The sequence below is a fragment of the Danio rerio genome, chromosome 4 (genome assembly GCF_052040795.2).
Source record: "Danio rerio strain M-AB ecotype USA chromosome 4, GRCz13ab, whole genome shotgun sequence".
Classification (NCBI taxonomy): Eukaryota; Metazoa; Chordata; class Actinopteri; order Cypriniformes; family Danionidae; genus Danio; species Danio rerio.
The window spans coordinates 55,620,620-55,637,623 of record NC_141024.2 but is presented as its reverse complement, the minus strand read 5'-3'; the positions used below and the strand labels follow the sequence as shown (position 1 = coordinate 55,637,623).

The 17,004-nt window shown below is 36.4% G+C and overlaps 1 protein-coding gene and 1 long non-coding RNA gene across 2 annotated transcripts in view; one reads left to right on the top strand and one right to left on the bottom strand.

Moving 5' to 3' along the window:
- Positions 1 to 17,004, bottom strand: part of LOC108183430 (gastrula zinc finger protein XlCGF57.1-like) — a 79,841-nt gene that overhangs the window by 28,649 nt on the left and 34,188 nt on the right. The window lies entirely within an intron of this gene.
- Positions 11,693 to 17,004, top strand: part of LOC148682196 (uncharacterized) — a 141,144-nt gene continuing 135,832 nt past the window's right edge. The window contains exon 1 of the long non-coding RNA XR_015943001.1: positions 11,693 to 13,847. This is a non-coding gene — a long non-coding RNA (uncharacterized LOC148682196). The remainder of the gene's footprint in view (positions 13,848 to 17,004) is intronic.

The following is a 17,004-nucleotide window of genomic DNA, read 5'->3' as shown; positions in this document are numbered from 1 at the left end:
GTTAACAGCCAAAAGCGCTTACCGATTGCGCTACAAAGACTTAGTGAAAAGTCACCTACAGTGGTAGAAAGCCGGAACTGTGTCTCAAAAGGTCTTCTATATGAACCCTAATGTAAGTTTGCTGAGAGAGAGAGAGAGAAAAGTAACAAAAAACGCCCAACGTGGGGCTCGAACCCACGATCAAGAGTCTCATGCTCTACCGACTGAGCTAGCCGAGCTCAGGAGGAGCCCTTCCAAAAGTTAGACACAGTTTACAGTTATACCTTCCCTACCCGTGACAATCTTCTGCTAAATCCTGATTTCATCTTGTAACACTGGACAGAATGTGGCCCAGGATATATGCCCAGTGCACGTGTTAGCAGTTGCAAGGCAGCAAAATGCAGAATTTATCCCTGGGTGGGCTTGAACCACCAACCTTTCAGCTAACAGCCCAACGCGCTAACCTATTGCGCCACAGAGACTTAAGGAAAAGTCACCTACAGTGGTAAAAGGCGGAACTTTGTGTCAAAAGGTCTGCTATATGAACCCTAATGTAAGTTTGCTGAGAGAGAGAAAAGTAAGAGAAACGCCCAACGTGGGGCTTGAACCCACGACCCTGAGATTAAGAGCCTCATGCTCTACCAACTGAGCTAGCCGAGCTGATGAGGAGCCATTTCAAAAGTTAGACACGGTTTACAGTAATACCTTCCCTACCCTAGACAATCTTCTGCTAAATATTGATTTCATTTTGTAACGCTGGACAGAATGTGGCCCAGGATATATGCCCAGTGCACGTGTTAGCAGTTGCAAGGCAGCAAAATGCAGAATTCGTCCCTGGGTGGGCTTGAACCACCAACCTTTCAGTTAACAGCCAAACACGCTAACCGATTGCGCCACAGAGACTTAGTATGATGTCACCTACAGTGGTAGAAAGGCGGAACTTTGTTTCAAAAGGTCTGCTATATGAACCCTAATGAACGTTTGCTGAGAGAGAGGCAACAGAAATGCCCAAATTGGGGATCCAACCCACAACCCTGAGATTAATGCCGAGTTCAGACTGCATGATTTTCAAACTAGTCGTGTCACAGATGTTTTTACACTGCTTGACTATCTGGGCTAGCGTTTCGACGCTGCTTTGTTTACACTGCAAGATGGTTCGGCGACATTGACATTTACATTGCATGACTTTACTATAGGGAGAATCGCCAACAACTTCGTCCAAACTACGTCTCACAGCCAAAAACACGTAGTATATCTTTTGTTATTAACTACATAATGAGAAAAAAGCCTTTAATGGGGTAGAACATGTACATGTTTGCTCACCTGGGTTTAAAGGGAATTAGCCATTTCTCCTCAACGTTGATAATAAACTAATTTCTTTCTGTATGAAATGTCAAACAGACACGGTTGCTCCTGAGTCCTGTCAAGCCTCCACTAGTTTTTCCTCCATTTCGTGGGTCCAAATGAACCGAAAAAGAGCGCTTTTAACTTCTCCCCCAGCCTCCCGCTGACCTGCAGCAGGTTTACACACACACACTAGTGAATGCTGCTCTCTCACTGGCTGTAGGCGATCGCCGATGTTATTTTCAGTCAAAACTCAATTCACACGGCACGATTTGAATCGCCGATAGCCCCAGATATTTAGCATGCCAAATATCTCACAGGCATCGGCGACTCATCTGCGATTCTCTCAGATCGCGTCTTTGATTGTTCATACTGTGTGATTGTCACTCACGTGCACGAGCAGCGATTTGCCTGTGATTTCAGGCATTTGTCGGCGATTTCTCAAAACCTGTCGGCGAGCCAAAATCGGGGCTAAAATCACGCAGTCTGAACTAGGCATAAGTCTCATGCTCTACCGACTGAGCTAGCTGAGCTGATGAGAAGCCATTTGAAGAGTTAGACACCGTTTACAGTTATACCTTCCCTACCCGTGACAATCTTCTGCTAAATCCTGATTTCATCTTACAACGCTGGACAGAATGTGGCCCAGGATATATGCCCAGTGCACGTGTTAGCAGTTGCAAGGCAGCAAAATGCAGAATTCGTTCCTGGGTGGGCTTGAACCACCAGCCTTATAGTTAACAGCCAAACGCGCTAACCTATTGCGCCACAGAGACTTAGTAAGAGACCACCTACAGTGGTAAAAAGGGGGAACTTTGTTTCAAAAGGTCTGCTATATGAACCCTAATGAAAGTTTGCTGAGAGAGGCAACAGAAACGCCCAACATGGGGCTCGAACCCACGACCCTGAGATTAAGAGTCTCATGCTCTACCAACTGAGCTAGCCAAGCTGATGAAAGCCCTTTGAAGAGTTAGACACCGTTTACAGTAATACCTTCACTACCTGTGACAATCTTCTGCTTAATCCTGATTTCATCTTGTAACGCTGGACAGAATAGCCGCATTTCCACTATCGGGCCAGTGCGAGCCAGGGCTTTAATCGGGCCAGGCCGGGCCAATAGCCCGGGAGGTTGAGAAATGAGGCCGAAATCATGTCGCGTTTCCACTGTCGGGCTAGTTGCTCGCAGCGAGTCACGCAAACACCGCCCCCAGAACGTCCCCCGAATCAAACGTCACACAACCCGTCACACAACCCGCCCACTTCAGCGGGAACAAAAAACGGGAACAAAAAACTCAAATCATAACCACAAACACAACCTGGCATCACTACGAGAGCTGGAAGATGGAGAACACCGAAGCGATTGCTTTTTTACTGTTTGTGGTCTGTTGGTGTAAGGCCAGACAGGGATCCCTGGAAAAGGACATTCGAGTTCGGCGGCATTTACTTCGAACACAGATTTTGGCTGCAAGGCGCAAAAGAGCAGCAGAGCAACGAGAACGACGTATACAACGACAACTGCAACGGCAACAGTGGATGAACATGGTAATATTTCCCGTGATTGATTTTGTAGCATTTTGTTGTTTGTAAATACCATCATATATGCCGTGTTGTTGTTAATGCCATCGATTGTAAGGATGTAACCGGATGATAAGTATTTCATTTCTTGCTCTTAAAGTAGCATATATGCATAAAAACGTACTAAAAAGCTTTAAAAGTAACGTTTAGCATTATTGTGGTATTCTGATTGTGGTATTTTGATGTTGCATATTTCTTTTGAGTATTTGGGCTGTGTGTGTGTGTGTTGGTTTATGTGATTTACGAAGACATTTCATATAAATACACGCCACATTATGAGGACTTTTTCAATTATGAGGACCATGGTCGGAGTCCTCATAATTTTAGCAATGTAGAAGTGCTTCTTTAATGTAGAAGAGCTCAAATCCAAAATTTCTCCACATGACTTTATAGTTCATATAAACCTGATTATGTGTATTACGTGTGTATTTGACATGCGTGACATGTGCCCATTGGCCAATCGCCACCACCTGACTCAATCAATTCCGCGCTGGACAGATGGATATCACTCATCGTTTGAAGACAGGACAAAGAAGCACGGAGCTTGTTTATTCGACGATTGATTGCATACGATTGATTAAATGTGAATTAATTTATGGAAATTTATAGCCACAGAACTCAAGCGATTTTATGTTGGAAGATCCGATGACACATGGGTGTCAATCATCAGATTCAAGACCCTTAAGTTAAGACTGTTAAATAACCACCCAGATAAGTGTACTAACGTTACACGATTAATGTGCATTATTTGACTAAACTTAACAGCGAGTAAACCAAGTAACCGTTAATAAAACCTTGTAAGTTAGCGTACTTTTCATTTCCTGTCAAGAATGATGAACTATCATTTTTAAAATGATTTATTGTTTTAGCATTACGTTTATGTTTGCAATGTCGTCATGCTTTACCAAAGTAACAGATGCGTTGCATGTAATCGTTTATAGTGTGCTTATTAATTTTGTAAGATGAGTATTTGCTAATCAAGTCATAACGTTATTGTCAGATTGATATCACTAACGTTATGTAATGATAAGTTACACGTTATGGTCTAACTTGTTATTAGAAGTTTTTACTGCACCCAAGATACAAGACGAATATGTTTTCATAACTGTATGTTAACTGTATTTTTCATATCACGTGCTGATGAAGTAGTTTAATCGTTTTATTTAGTCCTCATTTTAATTCTATTTATGAATAATGTTGCTTACACTTACAAAATGGTCACAAGACATTCACATATGGTAAATCTAAATGTGAAATGTGGTTCCAAAACACTTTTGGTGGTTTTGGCCTGAATTAACATGGGATTCACACAAAAGTGTTCCAGAAGCACACATTTCACATTTGTATTTTGCACATATGAATATTTCTGTAAAGGTAACGTGTATACAGATGTTTCATCCTATTAAATATGTAGTCTGTGTGTATTAGCCATATCTAGACATTTCACTGACAAAGAAAAAGCAAACAAATAATTTTAAGTAACTTACATGTGTACTGACATGCATATTACAGACCAAGCACTATCTTTAACATGTGTACCCTTTAAAAAAAATAAACTAAATATGATAAAAAAACATTACAAAAATGCATTGATGTACAGTGACATTGGTGCATTGACAAATGGTGACAGCAAGGTCCCAGAGACTCAAACTGAAATCAAAGGATGAAGCAGTGTACTATGCTTCGACTTCAAAAGATAAAACTGGATTTGAAATAAAATACATAAACTTATTCAACGGTAGGAAAAAAAAAGTCTGTTTATGTCAGGGATCTCCAAGAATTGTTCTTTTTCATGACTAATCTAAAAAATCATTTGCTAGGTCGAGGAGTATTTAGCTCTAGCCACTAAAGAAAAGGAGATTTTCTAGTTGAATATAGAGGAGACATAATAACCAAAAAAGAATGTGAAAGAAGACGCAGACTTTATCATAATGCACTTGAAGTGTTTTTGTTTCAAATCCTTTTTAATGGAAGACAGTTATGGTATGTATATTGCTTTATTAAATTTGCTAACATTTATGTTTCTGTATTTTCCTTATATATATATATATATATATATATATATATATATATATATATATATATATATATATATATATATATATATATATATATAAATGAACTTGTCTTTTCCAAAACTTGAAAAAATTTTTGATCTGCAATTACTTACTGTGTAATTTAGTAAATACTGTAATTACTTGAGGTGGCATTGTTTTCTGTGATTCAGGGTTGATGCTGCAAGAGAAGATGGCTCGTTGGGTAGACTTATTAATGACAATCATATAAACCCAAACAGCAAAATGAAAATAATCAATGTTGATAGAAAACCCCATTTGTGCTTATTCACAACAAAGGACATCAGTCCAGGACAAGAGATCACTTATAACTATGATGTTTCAGAATGGCCATGGAGGAACAAGGTATGCAGAGATTAAAGTTGTTTTCTTAAAAATTATTGGTTATATATGATTAAGACAAAATAAACTTAAATCTTTAAAAAATACCATATTCTGCAAGGATTTACGTGTGTTTATATTGTGTTGTTCATCTAAACAGGTGACCTCTGACACTGAAATCCAGACCAATATTTCACTCCGCTGTGCAGGACAAAAAACTGGAACACAGAAGGTAAATGACTGAGAACACTGACTGTATATTTTCCGATAGTTTAGCTCTATATATGCTAAAACTGTTACAAAGTTTACTGTTTATACAGTTTGTCAGTTCTGTAAGGATTTATTTTAACTTTATTTTGATGATCCCTTTAGATAGTCTGTTGACCATAAGTTACTTTTCAAGTTCTTATCTGTTTACTCTCATCTGGGTAGTATCTGTAGATTGTCTTTGAAATGTTTCTAGGCAATCATTACGATTTTTACAACACGTAAACATTTATTAAACTTTTGGTAAGTTGTGTTACCAATATAAGTTCTAGATGGTCAACAATCTATTAGTAGATATTTAACAAATCTTCAACAGATGTTCAAAAGATTATTAGTAGATATGCAACAAATCCTCAACTTTTATTAAACTTTTGATAAGTTACATGCTACCAAATTAGGTTGTAGTGTATTACAGTGTATTAGTAGATATGCAACAAATCTTAAACAAGTTTTCAGAACATTTACCATCAAGATTTTTTTGTTGTCTGCATGTAGTTATTAATCAGTTTATCAATAGACTTTCAGTAAACATTTAGATGCCTATAAGCAACACAACAATTTAAAATGAACTTTAAACAAATATAAAGTTAGGGTTAGGTAAAAATTTCATACATGCATTTGCAAAAGTTTTCAACTAACTATTTGTTGCATTTAACCCAACTTTCAGTAGACAGTTAGTTTACTTTAAGTTACATTTATCTGCTCATCTGTTGTCACACTAGGCCCATCAAAATGAAGTGAAAAATTAAGAAATGCTGTTGAATGACTGTAAGGAGCCAACATCACAGACAGCATGGTTACTATTCTGTAAATGTTCAGCAGATAGTCAACTGACAGGTAGTAGCAACACTGATTAAAATATTTGAAGACAGACACAACAGCACCACACATACAAGAACATAAAATAAATACCACACTGTAAAAAATTGCTGTTAAAAAACGGTCAGATTCTACGGTAAAATAATGTTTTTTCACTAAAACAGTAATATTCTGTTAAAAACAGTGCTTTCTGGGTAACATTTTTGTTTTCGAGAAAGTAACCAACTGCAGAAAACTGTGAGCTAACAGAGTTCAGATTCGATGTTTTGAAGTCTGTGTTTGAAATCACACATTGTGTCCTTGTTCACTATTTCATACACTAGTTAACTAATATAGTTCACCTGACAGTTTTAATGAACACTAATGAGTGAATTCAGACACTGATGAACACCTGCTGTTAATAATTACAATTACTGAAGAAAATAAACAAGAAACACAAACAGTGACTTGAGTTACAACATTAAATAAAATAAAATAAAACAGCTTCAGTCTCAGCAGAGGATCATTAAACAACTCCACAAACAACAGCAGACACACACTTATTACTGACTGAATTGACTTGCATACAATTCTCATTGAGATCCAACAGAAATTAAGGTGTTTTTTGTGTCACCGTAATGGAGTGAGGGGCTGGTTTAGTTGGGCTCTTCACCCTTGAAATCATTTAAGAAGATTTTCCAACTGCTGTAATACAGAGTTTACAAAACGTTTGTACTATAGCAATAAAGTTGGGAAGCCAATAAACAGAGAAATCTATTTGTCTGAAATGAGTTCTGATAAATGTTTTGTTATAAATCTGGAAGAAAGGCCTCATTCAATAGATTTTATGCTTAGTTGCAGGTATTATTTTAATTAATGAGAAGTGGAAACAGAAAAGATACCACCGTAATTACTTAACAGTTAAGAAATAACATACAAAAACAGTTCAATTATGACAAATACACACTCAGACATAATGAATCTGACCTTGTATCTCAACAATGGTAACATCTCAAATGTTTCATGCTGCAATGCATGCTGGGAGTGGCACGGTACAAATATCCCAGCATGCATTGCGGTATAAACAAATGTTGTATAATGGTCTAACAGTTTTCTTTATTTGTGTTTGATTCTGCTGTTGTTTATGTTTAGACTTTCAGTTGCCTGTTTGTGAGTTAAACTGTTAATTTTGTTAGTTGTCACCATTATTGAGGTTCATATGCTGATTATTGATGTCTCTTTGAGTGCGATATACACCGTAGAGCAATGTTATTGTCCAAGATATTCTTAAAAACTTTCAGAAATCATTGCCATATATATACATATAATGTAAAACAATAAATTTAACATTGAATAGGAGCAGTAAATTTTATTATACTAAATGAGAACAGACTCTGCCATTTAATAGCAACATGAACATCCCCAGATCTTATTTAGGTTTTTGGCTGGCTTGCCTCAACAAAGGAGTTTTTTAAACAAAGTTCTTAACAATTACAAAAAAACATTAGAGATGTTACCATTGTTGAGATACAAGGTCAGATTCATGAGGTCTGAGTGTGTATTTGTCATAACTGAACTGTTTTTGTATGTTATTTCTTAACTGTTAAGTAATTATGGAAGTATCTTTTCTGTTTCCACTTCTCATTAATTAAATTAATACCTGCATCTAATCGAAAAATTTATTGCATGAGGCCCTTCTTCTAGATATATAACAAAACATTTATCAGAACTAATTTCAAACTAATAGATTTCTCTAATTATTGACTTTCCAACTTGATTGCTATAATACAAGCATTTTGTTAACTCATTATAGTAATTGGAGAGTCTGTATTAATATCTTCAAGGGTGAAGAGCCCAACTAAACCAGCCCCTCACTCCATTACGGTGACACAAAAAACACCTTAATTTCTGTTGGATCTCAATGAGAATAGTATGGAAGTCAAATCAGTCAGTAATAAGTGTGTCTGCTGTTGTTTGTGGAGTTGTTTAATGATCCTCTGCTGAGACTGAAGCTGTTTTATTTGATTTGATTTTATTTAATGTTGTAACTCAAGTCACTGTTTGTGTTTCTTGTTTATTTTCTTCAGTAATTGTAATTATTAACAGCAGGTGTTCATCAGTGTCTGAATTCACTCATTAGTGTTCATTAAAACTGTCAGGTGAACTATATTAGTTAACTAGTGTATGAAATAGTGAACAAGGGCACAAAGTGTGATTTCAAACACAGACTTCAAAACATCGAATCTGAACTCTGTTAGCTCACAGTTTTCTGCAGTTGGTTACTTTCTCGAAAACAAAAATGTTACCCAGAAAGCACTGTTTTTAACAGAATATTACTGTTTTAGTGAAAAAACATTATTTTACCGTAGAATCTGACCGTTTTTTAACAGCAATTTTTTACAGTGTATGTTCTGTTCTTGTTTTTTCCCTTCACTATTTCTTCATTTGTTCATTGTTAATCCTCAATTATCATTTAATTAGTCAGTTAATTAATGAATTTACTTCAGCTTTGCTACATGTTTCTTGAACACTCAGTAGTGTGGACACTTCAATAAAAACTGAAGTATATGCTCTGGGGTTTAAAGGGTTAAAGGTGTGAGAGGTAAAAACAGTGTAAAAATGTATTTTAAAAGTAATATACTGTTAATTTAAACTACGGAAATAGACTGTAAAAAAACAGTAGATTGCTGGCAACCACAGCTGCCAGTAGATTACCGTTAAATCAAGAAAAAAACAGTATTTTACTGTTAAACCTGAAGCTAATTTCTTCTGTCTGTCACCGTTGTGGAGGGGAGTAGAGCCAGTGTATGAGTTAAAGATGAACAATGAACTGCTGATGTTATTCTGCATGTTTCTCTATTTAAAGACAGCGGCTGTTTAGTTGCTGATGCAGTCAGAATCTCTCTGGTGATTCCAGATTTACATGTATGTGTGCTGTTGTGAAAAATTTTCTAATTAACTAAAATAAGTAATCATCATAAGTATGCTTCTAAGCATATATAGCACATTACTTCATAAACTCATTCAGCAGTTGACCAAGTTGAGGCAGTTGCTTTCAGTGAGCAAAATGAGTTCACTTGAGTATTGTGTAAATCAATGTAGTCCATGTATTTTTACAGCAACATACTGTAAAATAACAGTACATTGCTGGCAACTGCAGCTGCCAGTATTTTACTGTTTTTTAACAGGACAATTTTTAACAGTGTACCCTAAGAAACAGCACTCAATCTGGCTGTCAACAGAACTGGTCATGTGGCTGTTTTCACCAATTTCCGGTAAGATTAGTCCCTAAAAGCACTGAAATATTACATACAAATGTTCCCAACTCTTTTCTTACTGGTAATTAACATATTTCTGTCAAATATTTATTTTATACAGATGGTTAGCACCTTAGCATAGGTAACGCTAGCGTTAGGCTAAAGTAGTGTTTATAAAAGTTTTGGCTTTTAATTACATCTTTATGTGTAGATGAAAGTTTTTTGTCAATGTTTAATTGGAGGTAGTCTAGTATATTTAGCCTAAAATATCTACTGTACTGTCAAAAATAAAGTAAAACCACTTGTGAAAAAACAGCTTAAACCAGTTAACAAAACTTACACTGTTTTAAGCTGTTTTTCCAGCAGGAACGTTAGAACATACTTTCACAGTAAAGTTAAATATTGATTTTAAAAAGTGCTTTGTGATTTCAGGACTGACACAATTACCCCCACAACAGAATAGTAGAGATTTAGGGTGCTTTATCTGTAGTTCGCTTCATTTGGTCCGGACCAAGGGCAATAAATGATACATTGTTGCATTTTCTGCCATCTTTGGGTTGTTTTCTTACCACATTGTTGGCTTTAGTCCGAACCAGTTAAAAAGAATTGAAATGCAGTCATCTGACAAAATCCACATCTCTCATTGGCCAGATGTAGTTGAACATATTTCCTAAACTGCTTTTCGATTAGTCAGAATTCACATGTGGAAAAATGCCAATGAACTCCCGCAAGTAAACAAACCAGCAGACACAAAATGCCACTTTTTACTATGAAGGGATGACTACGCTGGCTGAGTCTATGCCTGCTTTAGACAAACTATACATGTTTTTTAGGGTCCCCCCCCCCCTCTCTCTCTCTCCGTTGGTAAAGCGCTGTCAACAAATATTTTCCTCCATATCAAATAATGCACAGCACATCGGCCTACGGCAGCTGGATTAGTCCAAAAGACGCAGTCCTTTTTGCAGTTGGGCCTGTTTTAGTACAAATCATATTCTCACCACAAACAAACCGCTCCAGGGTTTGTTTGAAACCGTACTGAGACCACCTCTTCAAGCAGGTCTCGATCAAGTGACACTGAGGGCCCTAACATACACCTGGCGCAATAAGGCGCAAGACGTGTTTGCCTCAATGTGTTGCTATGTTCAGACCAGCGCAACCATAATTTTCCCGTTTTGCATCACTTTGTTTAAATAGCAAATCAAAAAAAAAATTAAATACAAAGTGAACTTATTTGTAAAATATTGGTCTTTGTGCTTTGTTTCAGGAAGCAGAAAGACAACTGGACGAAAGAGAAATTGACTAAGAGATGCACACAAACAGAAACAGCATATAAAAATTTAATTGTTTGACAAATGCTTTGTTTTCTGCCAATAAAGCCAACTTTAATAACATTTTATTGATTAAGCTCTCTCTGTCTCTAACATTCAGAACAAAAAATAACATTCTAAGTCGGTTCCCTGAACATTTTGAAAACGTTATGGGAATGTAGTGTATAGAGGCCTAGAGGGATATATTAGCGGTCCCCTAAACGTCCTGAGAACATCCTGAATGTTCTGTGAAGGTCCCCAAAATAACATCCCCCACACCTTTAAAGAATGACCTTCTTAGAACGTTCTGGGAACGTTACTGACCATGACCTTAACACCAACAGGGACGTTCTGAGAACGTTCTGGGAATGTCAAAATTCTATCCGGGATTTTCCTGACTTTATAGAAGGCTTCCTGGGAACTAGAACAAAATACCTGCTGAAAATATTAAGAGTACACTGTTAAAAATTGTCCCGTTAAAAAACAGTAAAATACTGGCAGCTGCAGTTGCCAGCAATGTACTGTTATTTTACAGTATGTTTCTGTAAAAATACATGGACTACATTGATTTACACAATACTCAAGTGAACTCATTTTGCTCACTGAAAGCAACTGCCTCAACTTGGTCAACTGCTGATTGAGTTTATGAAGTAATGTGTTAATGATAACTTATTTTAGTTAATTAGAAAAGTTCGGTTTAACTCTAATGTCTTATTTTTCACAACAGCACACATACATGTAAATCTGGAATCACCAGAGAGATTCTGACTGCATCAGCAACTAAACAGCCGCTATCTTTAAATAGAGAAACATGCAGAATAACATCAGCAGTTCATTGTTCATCTTTAACTCATACACTGGCTCTACTCTCCTCCACAACGGTGACAGACAGAAGAAATTAGCTTCAGGTTTTACAGTAAAATACTGTTTTTTCCTTGATTTAACAGTAATCTACTGGCAGCTGTGGTTGCCAGCAATATACTGTTTTTTTACAGTCTACTTCCGTTGTGTAAATTAACAGTATATTACTGTTAAAATACATTTTTACACTGTGTTTTTACCTCTCACTCCTTTAACCCTTTAAACCCCAGAGCATATACTTCCGTTTTTATTGAAGTGTCCACACTACTGAGTGTTCAAGAAACATGTAGCAAAGCTGACGTAAATTCATTAATTAACTGACTAATTAAATGATAATTGAAGATTAACAATGAATAAATGAAGAAATAGTGAAGGGGAAAAAACAAGAACAGAACATACAAAACATTAGTCACAGCTTTATAATGAAATAACCTGAAGAACAACAAATGATTAAATCATTTAAATGATCAGCGGATGATTAAACAACTCTACAAACATCATCACCAGCTTCACTTATTACTTAATACATGTATTTTTGTATAACATCTACTAAAGTTCTTCTTGAGAAAAAGTGAAAGTTTTACGTCACCATCATGGAGAACAGAGTTTGCTTTAGTTGGGCTCTTAGCCCTGTCATTTTTATCATTTATATATCTTGGCTGCTGCAATTGTTAAGAACTTTGTTTAAAAAGCTCCTTTGTTATGGCAAGCCAGCCAAAAACCTAAATAAGATCTGGTGATGTTCGTGTTGCTATTAAATGGCAGAGTCTGTTCTCATTTAGTATAATAAAACTTACTGCTCCTATTCAATGTTAAATCTATTGTTTTACATTATATGTATTTATATGGCAATGATTTCTGGAAGTTTTTAAGAATATCTTGGACAATAACACTGCTCTATGGTGTAAATCGCACTCATAGAGACATCAATAATAAGCATTTGAACCTCAATAATGGTGAAAACAAATTTAACAAAATTTAACAAAATTAACAGTTTAACTCACAAACAGGCAACTGAAAGTCTAAACATAAACAACAGCAGAATAAAACACAAATAAAGAAAACTGTTAGACCATTATACAACATTTATTTATACCGCAATGCATACTGGGATATTTGTACAGTGCCACTCCCAGCATGCATTGCAGCATGAAACATTTGAGATGTTACCATTGTTGAGATACAAGGTCAGATGCATGAGGTCTGAGTGTGTATTTGTCATAACTGAACTGTTTTTGTATGTTATTTCTTAACTGTTAAGTAATTACGGAGATATCTTTTCTGTTTCCACTTCTCATTAATTAAATTAATACCTGCAACTAAGCATAAAATCTATTGCATGAGGCCCTTCTTCCAGATTTATACCAAAACATTTATCAGAACTAATTTCAGACAAATAGATTTCTCTATTTATTGACTTCACAATTTTATTGCTATAGTATGAACGTTTTGTAAATTCTGTATTACAGCAGTTGGAAAGTCTTTTTATATGAGTTCAAGGGTGAAGAGCCCAACTAAATCAGCCCCTCACTCCATTACGGTGACACAAAAAACACCTTAATTTCTGTTGGATCTCAATGAGAATAGTATGGAAGTCAAATCAGTCAGTAATAAGTGTGTCTGCTGTTGTTTGTGGAGTTGTTTAATGATCCTCTGCTGAGACTGAAGCTGTTTTATTTTATTTGATTTTATTTAATGTTGTAACTCAAGTCACTGTTTGTATTTCTTGTTTATTTTCTTCAGTAATTGTAATTATTAACAGCAGGTGTTCATTAGTGTCTGAATTCACTCATTAGTGTTCATTAAAACTGTCAGGTGAACTATATTAGTTAACTAGTGTATGAAATAGTGAACAAGGACACAAAGCGTGATTTCAAACACAGACTTCAAAACATCGAATCTGAACTCTGTTAGCTCACAGTCTTCAGCAGTTGGTTACTTTCTCGAAAACAAAAATGTTACCCAGAAAGCACTGTTTTTAACAGAATATTACTGTTTTAGTGAAAAAACATTATTTTACCGTAGAATCTGATCGTTTTTTAACAGCAATTTTTTACAGTGCAGTATTCACTCTATATTTACTTTTTCTTGATTTAAACTGTCCTTTAATTCCTTTCTAACCTCTACTTCTTCATGTGCTTTTGCTTTTTGTATTGATTTACTCATTTTAATCGTATACTTTTTAATTTCATATTTTGTGTTATCCCACCATATTCTTTTATCTTCATGATACATCTCATTTTGTATTTCAGTATTTATCAAGTCCACTATTGCCTTTCTATAAGGTTCTCCTTTTAAAATTTCTGTATTTAAAATCCATATCCCTTTTCCTCTTTCGGTTTCATTAAAATCAATCTTCATTAATAAAAACTTGTGGTCGCTTGGCGCTGTTCTTTAAAATAAACACTCTATAAAATCACCCAGTTTTTCCTTGCATAAAATAAAATCAATCCTACTTTCCTTTAAGTTACCAGCTACTAAATGTCTTCTTGAATATTCTCTTTTTCCTTCATTCCTTACTCTCCATATGTCCACTTCTTTGTGCTCTGCCATTAGTTTCTGCAACTCTTTTCTCCCAGTGTCATTCCTAAAAACCATGCCATCCGCTAAATCAGTTCTATTAAAAACCGTGTTAAAATATCCAATTAAAATAGTTTCTCCCCATAAAATCATTAGATCATTTATGCTGTTTAAAAAAGTCCTTCTTTTCTTTTTCTGCTACTGGAGCATGAATGTTACATAATGTTGTATTATTTTTCTCTCATTCTAATAGCAAGGCATTTTCCCTCTTTATCATTGTATATTTCTTCCACATCATTCTTTATATCTTCTTTGACTAAAATAGCGACCCCTCTTCCCATCCTTCCATCACCATTGTTATAAAATATATCCCCCCTCCATCTCCTGTTAAAATCTTCCATCACGCCATTATTCCGATTAGTCTCTTGTAAACAAATTAAGTTTTGTTTTTTGCACAGTTCCTTTACCTTGTCAAATTTTCCAACATTCAAAAGACCTCTTGTATTAAAACTAACACAATTAAAAACCATTAAAAGAAAAGATACAAATAAAAATAAATACTTAAAATTAGTGCTACCAAAATTAACGCGTTAACGCATGCGATTAATTTTGAATAATTAACGCATTAAAAAAAATTAACGCAATTAACGCATGCAGGTTTTTTTACATCCTGTTGTGGTAGACATGTGTTCAACATGCAATAAATGTGGATAAGACCAAGGAAGCACTTTTTGAAGGAAAGTTCCAGTATAAAACAATTAGGTACATCACAGGTTATCCAGAATTTCATGCAATTTCGAGTGTTTCATTTTTAACTTTCGACTTCTGTTGTAAGTTGATACCGCATGGCGAACAGAAACAAAATCATCCACATTTCGTGAATCGGTGTTCCTTTAAAGGGTCACGAAACACCAAAACACATTTTTTGAGCTGTTGACAGTCGTATATGTGTCCCACACTGCTAAAAACACTATTAGGACACCTATATTTCACTAAAAAGTGTAAATTGGTTGTTTTTGCGTTATTTCAAGCAAATTCGTACTTCCTGTTTGAAACGAATTTTTGAAGCTGCGTCACGGTCATGACATAATAGCGTGTATTCCACCGTGCAGACTGGGCGTCTGTGCCTGAGTGTGCCTTATTACGTCTTACAGTGTGATGCATTAATGCATGAGTAAGGCTTGGTTCAAACCAATCAGCGCGCTCTATTGTGCAACTTCATTAATATTCATTAGTGTCACCGTCTTTACACTACAGAGACGCCACGTTGTGTTGGCAAAACAAGCGTGAAGTGTTGCTTTTACAGTTTGCTGCCATTAAGTTTCGTTTTCATTTTCTCTCTGTGAGAGCTCATCTGGATCACGTGTGGATTACAGTGTACGCGACGCTCGACAACAATAATTTACGTGTCTAAGGGGGATTATTGTTTACCTGAGAGCTGTTCTCATCTGCAAACGCTGAAATCCGGATTCCGGATGTAGTCTTCTCTTCATAAAGACGCGGCTCTAGTTGCTGGTGATTGTCCTGTCTCTACAGATTTGGTAAGTGAGCGACCAGTGCTCTTTGTTTATTCAGTTTGTTCGTATCAAATAAGTTAACTTTTGCATTGAGTGCAAACATGTTAGCACCGCATTTTGTGACCGGAATAACACACGCGGCTTTCGGACGCTACCTGCCGAGTGCATCTAAGTTTCCGGGAAATGCGGAGGTTTTTTTTCTCTCATTCGCCGTGCGGTATTAAACATTGCATGAAAAATACACGCTTAGAGCAGATCTTCGAATCAAATATCTCATTTGTCGCGAGGGGCATGAATGAATTCCCTGAATGAAAGAGCCAAACTGCAGTTAAAGTCCAACATTTAATAATTTGGCAAATAATTCAACTACAGATGTCCATGTAGGTTAAACACCATCCCTTTCTCCTGTGTATTTTGACTGAAACTCGCGCGTGCCCAAATAGACACTCCCACACCATCCCACTTTAGTTCCTCCGACACTCCCCCCTAAACAGAGCTGGACACCCCCACTTTTCTGACTTTTTTCAAAGAAGAGGTGTGAAAACACCCTGCTGAAACGAGGGGGTTTCATGGCCCTTTAAGGTAAGGTTCCTTTTAAGGCTACACGGTAAAATTTTAATAAGAGTATTATCTTAATCATATTAAAATCGGAGTATTGGTGTCTTACTTAAATGTACTCAGTACGTCTGGTGAAGTCGTGAGCTGTCAAAGACAGGGCATTACTCTGCCTTTCAGCATGAGCCCTCCAAGTTTAGCGTGTTTCCTCATTAAACGCAACGAAAGCGTATGCTTCGCGTTGTTTTGTCAGAATCCTTGTGAAATACAGTAATACTTTAGGAGGCTTAGTTTAAGCAAATTTGATGAACTTGATCATGCGTGTTGAATCTGAGGGGAGTCGCTCCAGTATGGAAGGCCGTTGGGGCCAAAATGTCTGCAGCGCGTTGTGTGTGTCTGTCTGTGTGTTTGTCTGTGTCAGGCCCGTTGAGGGGTGTCAGGGGTGAAGTGAGCGACGTATCTGAGTAGGGGCGAGAGGGGTGTGCAATGTATTTAACGACTGGTTTGCAAGAAATTATCATTCATTTGCGGGCATTTGGGAGTCTCTGTGCACTTGCGGGATATTCCTAGCAACTGGATGAATGTAAAGGAGGATTAAGCAAAATTGTTTCTACTCTATAACTAATGT